This window comes from Patagioenas fasciata, chromosome 18 (genome assembly GCF_037038585.1).
Source record: "Patagioenas fasciata isolate bPatFas1 chromosome 18, bPatFas1.hap1, whole genome shotgun sequence".
Classification (NCBI taxonomy): domain Eukaryota; kingdom Metazoa; phylum Chordata; class Aves; order Columbiformes; family Columbidae; genus Patagioenas; species Patagioenas fasciata.
The window spans coordinates 13,822,916-13,831,733 of NC_092537.1; positions in this window are offsets into that span (position 1 = coordinate 13,822,916).

Consider the following 8,818-nt stretch of genomic DNA (forward strand, 5'->3'; position numbering starts at 1 on the left):
TTTGGCTTCGATTACCTCGTGGGTAGTTGTTAGGGCATCCCCAGCTCTATGTACTCCTTGCTTTACAAAGCTGCTTCCATCAGAGAACCAGGAGTCTTCGGCGTCTTCCGTGGGCTGTTCCTTTAAATCCCGCCTGCTGGAGGAAACAGCTCCCATTGTTTCCAAGCAATCCTGGACCACAGGCTCAGAAACAGAGCGGCTGAGGAAAGGGGCTGCAGTGACACTGTTGGTAACGACAACATTCACATCATCCAGTTCCACCAGTACCGCCTGGTATTCAGGAATCTCGAGGGAGATAACCCAGGGGTGCCTTTTTGTTCCAGAACGGTTGGGACTGTATGGGACACTTCCACAGTCATTTTCTGTCCATGGTGAACTCAGGAGCTTCCTGTACAGCGAGTCCAAGAGCTGCCACAGCTCCACGACATCCAGGCCAGCCTTGGCTCACTGCATCTGATTGCTTAGGGAAGCAGCAGCCGCCCGGTTCTGAGCTCTCGATTGCCGTGCTGGAACACGCAGAGCAATGCTTTGCCTTTCGTGTGAGCGTAACTCCAATGGCTTGGTGATATCTGGGAGACCCAGGCTCCTTGTTTAGTTGTGCAAATGCCCTCAGACGCTTCTCTTGTCCAATTCAACTTGGCAGTCTCTTCGTTTGGCAGTTCATAGAAAGGCTTTACTAAAAGTCCATCATTATAAACTCAAAGTCTGCACCAACGTGTCCTCCTAAGAAACGCCTTTCCTCTTCTTTCTCCACAGTTGCACCACCCCGTAAGCTGAAGGCACATCATCTTCAATTCCACGCCCCGTGGGGACATACAGTCTTCTATCTCAGCCTCCCCTCTCATCAGGCGAGTTTTCTGTCTTATTCTACATGCTGGACAACATGGTTTCAGCTTCTCCTGAGCTTTATTCTGCTCCCTTTGTAATGTGAACACAGCTGGATCCCGGGGTGGCAAGTGAATAGCACGTTCTGTCTGCCACTCTGGGCGTTTTCGCAAAGTGAAAAACGTATCAGCGTCCATCACTTGACTGCACTTGCCTTCTCTCTTCAAGAAGAACGTTAACGCCGCACCATTCAGAGTTTCATTCAGAGGCCGCTTTTCCTCATCATCTAATTTATACAATGGTGACTGATTATAATATGTCAGCAAGGTTTCTCTACTCACATTATCACCAGGTGGTTCCCCAGTCTCTTTCCTGTGAGCTACCATAAGGTTAGCATGAAGTTAGTTACAACGGATGAGTTTCCTACTATGAATTACTAGTCAAATGTAAGCTAAGCGCTCTGCTCCGAAACACCGTGTTCCTTGATCTTCCGGTCTCTTTGTCAGGCAGAAGGATTTAAAACTTGAAAAATACCCCCTCGTTTTGCAGGTGGTTAGAAAGCATTCACCACGTCGTTGGTTAATGACGGGTACGTCTTTGTAACTTAATCGCAGTCTGCATTAATTTAGCGTCTTCTCTGCCGTCCAGAGAGGGGAGGAGGGTCGGGATGCGGGCAGAGGTGAAGCGTTGTAGGGCGCTTTCCTCGGGATCTCCATAAATAACCGCATAACAGCAAAGAAACTGTCTGGGCTTGGGGCCTCTCAGCAGGAGGAGCATGAGACAAAAGAGACTTGGGCTTGTAAACCCCCCCAGTCTGTGCACCCGCTCTTCGCACATCCTTCATGAGCCTGTTGGTCCAGTGGTAATTTTGGGTCTGGGGCCTTGGTTGTTTCTTCTTGGATTCTCTTCCTCCGTCTTCCAGGCAGTTTTTTCTCTGTCCGTATCTCGATGTGTCGAAGCATAGAATACAGCTAAAGGAATTTAAGGGAGCAAAATTCTTCTGCGACTGTCCTCCCTTTGTTTTTATTAAGCATCCTCACTAATGTGTCCAAACGAGCCCCTGAAGTCTCTAAGGCCTTTAACGCGTACCCACAGTCTCCCGTACGATGTTGCTACAAGTCACGACAGAAGCAGAGCTGACAGAATGGCCACTGGGGCAGAGCCTGATTAAAGGGTCCTGTAAGAAATGGGAGGCCGGAGAATGGAGGAGAGATCGACTACTTGCACGGGCGGAGATGCTTTCCTCAGGGCCTCCATAAATGCGTGTGTATACTCAATGTCATCGTCCGCAGGACGGGAGGAGGGCGGGGGGGTTGTTGACAGTCGTGCAGTGTTGTCTCGTCCTTTCTTGAGGGGCTCCAAGAAGATGCCCTGCTTCTCTAACTGTTGTTCTCCTGAGAAGAGAGGAAGGATGCGTGGGAATGATCCCAGGCAGTGCCACAGAAACAGGGTGACAGTCCAGGGTGTTGCTCACCAACAAGAGAAGCATCCCAAAGCCTCCCTCGTGCCATGTCCCCCATGAAGGGGACGCCTCCCCGTGCTCCTCCAGAGCCCAGACCCTCGCAGTCTGAGCAAGACCCGCAGGGGAAGCCTCCAAGAGCGTCCCTGCCTGGGGAAAGACCCAGCGGGGACCTGATGGCACAGGACGGGGACAGCACAAAGCCAGAGTCCAGCAGAGCCGGCGTCCCCCACCCAGGGATGGGCTGAGCAGAGGGCAACCCCTTCGAGCCAAGGACGACGTCCCAGCGCTCCCCCAGCGGCTCCGCAGCCCCTTCCAGCCGCGCTCTCCCCCCGCCTCACCTGCTGGGCCTGGAACTACAGCAGCTGCACCTGGGCGCTGTACATGGAGGCTAAGGAGGCCTTTTCCTGCTTCAGCTGTCCCTGCTCCTGCTGCAGCTGCTTCTGCTCCTGCTCAGGCTGCTGCTTCTCCTGCTTCAGCTGCTCCTGCTCCTGCTTCAGCTGCTCCTGCTGCTGCTTCACCTGTTCCTGCTGCTGCTTCAGCTGCTCCTGCTTCATCTGCTCCTGCTTCCTCTGCTCCTGCTGCTGCTTCCTCTGCTCCAACTGCTGCTTCATCTGCTCCTGCTTCCTCTGCTCCTGCTGCTGCTTCCTCTGCTCCAACTGCTGCTTCATCTGCTCCTGCTGCTGCTTCAGCTGCAGCAGCAGGACCTGCAGCTTGTCCCGGAACTCGGTCTGCATCCTGCGTGCCTCCCGCAGGGCTCGCTCCCTCTCTGCGTGCTTCTGGGCCGAGAGCTGCAAGGCAGAGCGGGTGGGGAGGCTGGGGACAGGGAGCCTCGCTGCCCTGCGCTGAGGGTCCTCTGAGCATCCCCTTGTTCCCCTCCCGGCACAGGATTCACGACTTCAGGAGGGGTGTGAGACCCCGGCTGTGCTGCCGGCCCGTGCACGGCTGTGAACCGTGGCGCAGAAGCTCTGCTTACCTCCTTCGTGCTTCTGATCATCCCCTCCTGCTTCTGGACACGTCGCGCGGCCCCGATCACCTTCTCCTTCTCCAGCCTCAGCTCCTGCCAGGCCTGGTCCAGCCTCTGCCTGTCTCTCGCCAGCTGCTCCTCCTCGGCTTTCAGCTCCTGGCGCTGGATCTTCAGCTCTGCCCGCTCCTAGGGTGGGCACGGGGGAAACCGACGCATCACCTGCCCCGTCCTGGACACCATCTCCCGTCTTCCCAAGGGGAGGCAGAGCCCCTGTTGAGCTCCTCGTGTGGCCGCTTTGGGTGCAGAGCAGCAGCCCCCGGTGCTCCAGCAGAGCCCTCACCCACCCGCCTGTGGGGACCAGGGCGGGCAGAGCTGGGACCGGACACACACACACACTCCTTGCCCAGAACGCCGGAGCCCCTCCCTGTGCTGCACACCCTCAAACACGCTCAGCACAGGGCAGTTCCTCGGCACTGGAAATACCCAGCCTGAGTGGTCCTTTGCCACCCCGGCAGCCCTGAAAAATGCAGCTCTGCCGCACTGTCTGTGCCACATGTCCCCTCTGAACAGCCCTGGGGGGAGCAGAACCGGCTCCGGACACGTCCCCATGGCACGGGGAGGTTTTCCCTCACCCACCGTGGGGGTTTCCTCTCCCCAGACTCACAACAGAGGTGGCTGCGCCTGCCCTGGCTGCCCAAACCCCTCACGGGTAAAGGGGAGAGAAAGAGGCAACTGACGCTTCAGTCAAGAGCTGAAAGGGGCTGGTGGAGCCTGTTCCAGGGACTCCCCCATTCTCACCACCCCAAGTGACATCTCTGTCACAAGAAGGCAGCGCTGAACGTCTCCCCGCTGAGCAGGACCCACGCGTGAGCCTGCCAGACGCTGCAGGGCCAGGCGCCGTTCACGGGCTCCAGGCCAGGGACCTCCTGCGGGCCAGAGAAACGCCCGGACCCAGCCAGGAGCCTGGCCCGGGCAGAGGACACAGCGTGGGCTCACCTGCTCCAGCAGCCGAGCCTGCTCGCCCAGCCTGGCCTGCGTGTTGGCCACCAGCTCCTGGACACGGCTCCGCTCCTCCTCCATGCCCCTCCTGCACATGTTCTGCAGGTCACTGGAGAACTTCTCCATCTTCTCAGTGATGCCGTTCAGAGACCTGTGCAGAGGAGCCGGGGGAGGGTCACCCTGGGGGACACACTTTGTCCCACTGCGAAGGAGAGGGGGACGTGTGCTGGGCCATGGGCTGGGCAGCCCTGCCCCGAACCTCTCGGGATCAGAGCAGAGCTGCAGGAAGACGCAGCCGCTGCTTCGGGGAGCACGGACAGATACTAAACAACAGCTCAGCACCCCTGGGGGCAGCGGGTGGGAGAGAGGATGGCCCCTGTTCCTCCTGTGCTCTGGGCCTGGTTCCCCGGAGGACAGGGAACACCGCGGCCAGGGATCAACCTGGGCGCACGACACCGGCTGTCGGTACCTGGTGTGTGAAATGGTGCCGGTCAGCACATCCATCTCTCGCTCTTTCAGCCACATCACGTGCTGGGGCTGCTTCTCGTGTTTCTTGCGCAGTTCCTCGACAGACTCCCTGCGGGACACGGGGAAGGAGCCCACCACGGGCTGTTACAAACTGGTGCTCCCCGTGACGGGCACCGTGGAAGAGGCTCGGTCGTGGGGCTGAGCACCAGGTCCCAGGAGCTGGTCTGTCACGGGGCGTCCCACGGGCTGCCATCCCCATCTGGGATGGACCACATCTGGGGGTTATGGGCTTCTCTACCAACAACAGACTTCTCGTTGACCCAAACTATGCGGACATCAGCAATTCATTGTTCTGAATAAAAGGGATCCGGGGGAGAGAAAACATGGGGTTCAGCGTCGTTCAAAATGCAATGCCTTCCCTCGGAATGACGTCTCCAGCCAGATCTGCCTGTCTCCACCGGCAAAGCAAATCCCCACTCCAAAAGCCACGGAGCTGCCCTCAAGCCAGCGCTTCTGGACTCTCCATTCTCCTTTCACCGTCTCCCCAAACCGTTCCCTGGCTCCTTCACCCACACCGGGGCCACCGGCACCACGTGCCGCTCGTGCCGCTCTCGCCTCTGCAGCTCCCGCAGCTGCTGCAGCTCCAGCCGGTGCTGCGCCAGCAGCTCTGCCCGATCCCGCGCCGTGTCCTGCCGCTCCTGCCGCAGCTGAGCCGCCAGCTGTTCGTCCTGCGCCCGCAGCGTCTGCACCTGCTGCCCGTAGTTCTCCTTCGTTATGTTCGCTGAGGTCCTGCCCAGAGAGCACACGGGGATTTAGCAGCAGATGGGTGTTGCTGTGTGCGTGGGGAAACTGAGGCAGGGGCCGCTTCGCTCTCTGCGTTCTGAGCCCTGAGCCCTCTGCTGCTGCCCAGTGCGGTGCCCTGGTTGGGACGTGCTGGCAAAGGGACAGGCCCCTCCTCTTGTCACCCACCCAGGGCTGGATTTGGGCCGCGCCCCAGCGCTGTCCCCCCAGGGGAGATGGACAGGGCTGTGGGCAAGGCCCTGCCGGAAGAGGGGAGCACAGCCCAGAGCCCGGTACCTGTGGCTGCTCTCCTGGACATCCAGGTGCTCCTGGTGCTGCCGCTGGGCACTCTCCAATAACAGTTTCTGCCGCGCCCGCTCCTCCTCCAGCATCCGGCCCTGCCGGGACCGGGGAGAAGGTTCTTGTGCTGCCCCGGGGACAGAACCCCCACAGCAGCACTCGGTGGCCGTTGCTGGCATCTCTGCACAGGGAGGTTCCTGCTCTCTGCTGTCACCCTGATGCCGTTTGGAGCAGACCTGGCCCCTTCTGCTCCCCCTGGGTCACCTGTGGCCCCCATCCAGCAGGCGCTGGGGCTCACCTGGCTCTCCAGCTCTGCCACACGGGCCTGGGCGCTCAGCAGCTCTGCCCGACAGTCGGATGCTGCTGGGGAGGCGGCCAGCTGGCTGCAGGCACAAAGCACCCGATGCGGTCAAGCCGAGGAGGCCACGAAAGACAAGATCCCTCCCCAGCGCCAGTGCCTGCCTCGCAGGCGAAAGGCAGGATTCAGCCTTTTGGCTGCCGAGGGAGCAGAGACCCCAACAGCTCCGTCCCTGGTGCTCCCCTGGCTGCATCCGCCCCCTTCCCCGGGCACCCCCAGCTCACACCCCCTGCCCACCGCTCCAGGCATGGGGGCTGCAGTTCCCTTCTGAGCGACATTGGGACGGCACAAGTCTGAACCTGCAGCTGTGCCAGCTCCGCTGGAGGAGGTGGTTTGTCTGGAACCAGGAGAAATGAAGGGGAGTGAAGGCAGGATCAAGGAGCAGGGGGAACTCGTGGAGCTGTGTCCATCCAGGACAGCTCCACGGCACGCGGGGCAGTGTGTGCCATCCTGGGCACAGCTGGAAACACGGCCCAGAGCTGGGATGGGACTGTGAGCTGGCCCAACGGGACACAGACCACCCCCACCGCCATCGTAGGTAAAGGCACAGCAGCCACGCTCTCTGTGCACTGCAAAAGATGCTATCAGCCACTGCCTGAAGGGCGCTGGTACCTGAGAAGGGGGCCTCAAAGGGCGTAAACTCTCCCTCCTCAGGGGGTGCACCACCCGCACCCCGAGGGTGGCTCGCACCACAACCCGTTCCCCCTTCTCCCTGGCGGTACGAGGCTCGGCCTCAGTGGGGTGGCTTCGCTGCCCGTGTCCAAGACGGCAGCTGCTGCGGGCCCTATGGGAGCGGCGTGGCAGCGCTCGAGCCTCGTGCGAAGGTGCGTGGGGCTGGAGGCATCGGGCCCGGCCCCAGCCCATGAGCCTCCAGCCTTTCCTGCCCCGCAGACCCCCTGTTATTTTGTTTTGTGGTTTTTTTAGTATGTTTGGGTAATGTCTTTAAATGCAGAGAGAAGCAGCATCAGCATGCAGGCAGCTGCTGGGTACGAGGGGTTCCCTAAGCACACACACCCCACACCCCCCGGCCGCCGGGCAGGAAAGAGAACGTGGGGGTATAACAAAAAATAAGGGCATGGAGGTGTTCTGGCTGAAGCCGAGCTGTGCTCATCTACCCTTTGAATGACAATTCCAAAGGCACCAAAGGATGGGCCTTTGCTGGCTCTGCCCTGGTGCCCACTGGTTTGCTCCCCGTGCTCCCTCTGGGGGGCCCCGGGTACCACCGGATTCACCTGGGCACCCCCAAAGTACCTTTTGAGCTCTTATTTTTCTCCTGAAAAAGCAAACACGGCAGGGCTTTCTGCCATCCTGCCCCAGGGACCCCCACTCAGACCACACCGGCGCTTGGTTGCTCATCACCGTTTATTGCAGCCGCTGCCTGCTCAGCGCCCGGGGCGGTGGGACCGGGGCCAGGACCCCTGTCCTGCGCGGCTGTCAGGGGGTGATTCACCGCGGAGGGGCTGGATGGGCGGCAGCAGACTCGGTGCCAGGGTGAAGCGTCTGGGAGACGGGACTGGTCGGTGCAGCAGCACGGCCGAGAGCAGCGAGGTCGAGGTGTCTGGGGTGGCCCTTGGCGTTGGGGGCAGCTGAGAGCCCCCCATCATGGCGAGCTGCTCGTCCTGCCGGTTCCCATCAGTGCCGTCCTGGCCCGACAGCTGCATCGCGTCCTTCTGGGAAGGGGAGAGCGTGTGAGCCAAACACGGGGCCCCGTTCCGCATCCCCCAGCAACCCTCCCCCAGCCAGCTCTCCCTGGGGAAACTGAGGCACGGATGGATTCCCCCCGCAGGCTCAGCATCCCCCTCCCCACCTCCGTCATCCCTACCTTGTTGGGGCGGCGGGCGCTGGGTGAGGACGGCCGTGGGGTGCTGGGCGGTTGGGGCTGGAAGCGCGGGGGCGTGAGGGTGTGTGGGCCCCCGCAGCTCCGCGGAACAGTGGGGTACCTGCACTCGCCCGTCCGCTCCCTGTGGGACAGGACATGGGGTGCTCAGTGCCCGGCAGGTGGCACCCCATGTGTCACTCGACGCCAGGGAGGGGGCGGGGGGTGCTCCCTGTTTAGGGGCAGTTACTCACGGTCCAGGCGCCAGCATGTTGACGGGCCGGTCGCAGGACAGGCAATGGAAACCAGGCAGCAGCTGCCTGGAGGGGGGAGAAAAGGGCTGGGGAGCTCCTGGGGGGCACAGCCCCACCTGCACACCGTCCCCTGCCACAAAAAGCCTCTGCACCCACCCCCCAAGATTGGTTCAGGAGGGCTCCTCCCACACGTGCCCCCTCATTGTGCCGCCTCCATCGCTGGGAAGCTGCAGCTGGCAAGAGCACAAGGCACAGCCACTTGCTCAGCATCCCCAGGGGCGCTGCCCACTCGGCTCCCACGCCAGGGTACCACAGCGGCACGAGCTGGGACAGCCAGCAGGAACAGGGCCGGCACTGCCAAAGCCACCGCTGTCCCCATCGCACTCACTTCCTAATCCCAGCGGCATCGTCACGCTCTGGCTGCAGCGCCTTCTCCTGGAGCTGCTGCCCGCTGAGGCTCTTCCACCGCTCCTCCTGCTGCTCCCGGAACGCCCCCAGCTCCCGGCGGTCCAGCTGTGGACGAGTGACACCCTCAGCCATCTACCCCAGGATGGGACATGGCGGTCCCCAGGGGGACAGCCGGGAGGGGGCA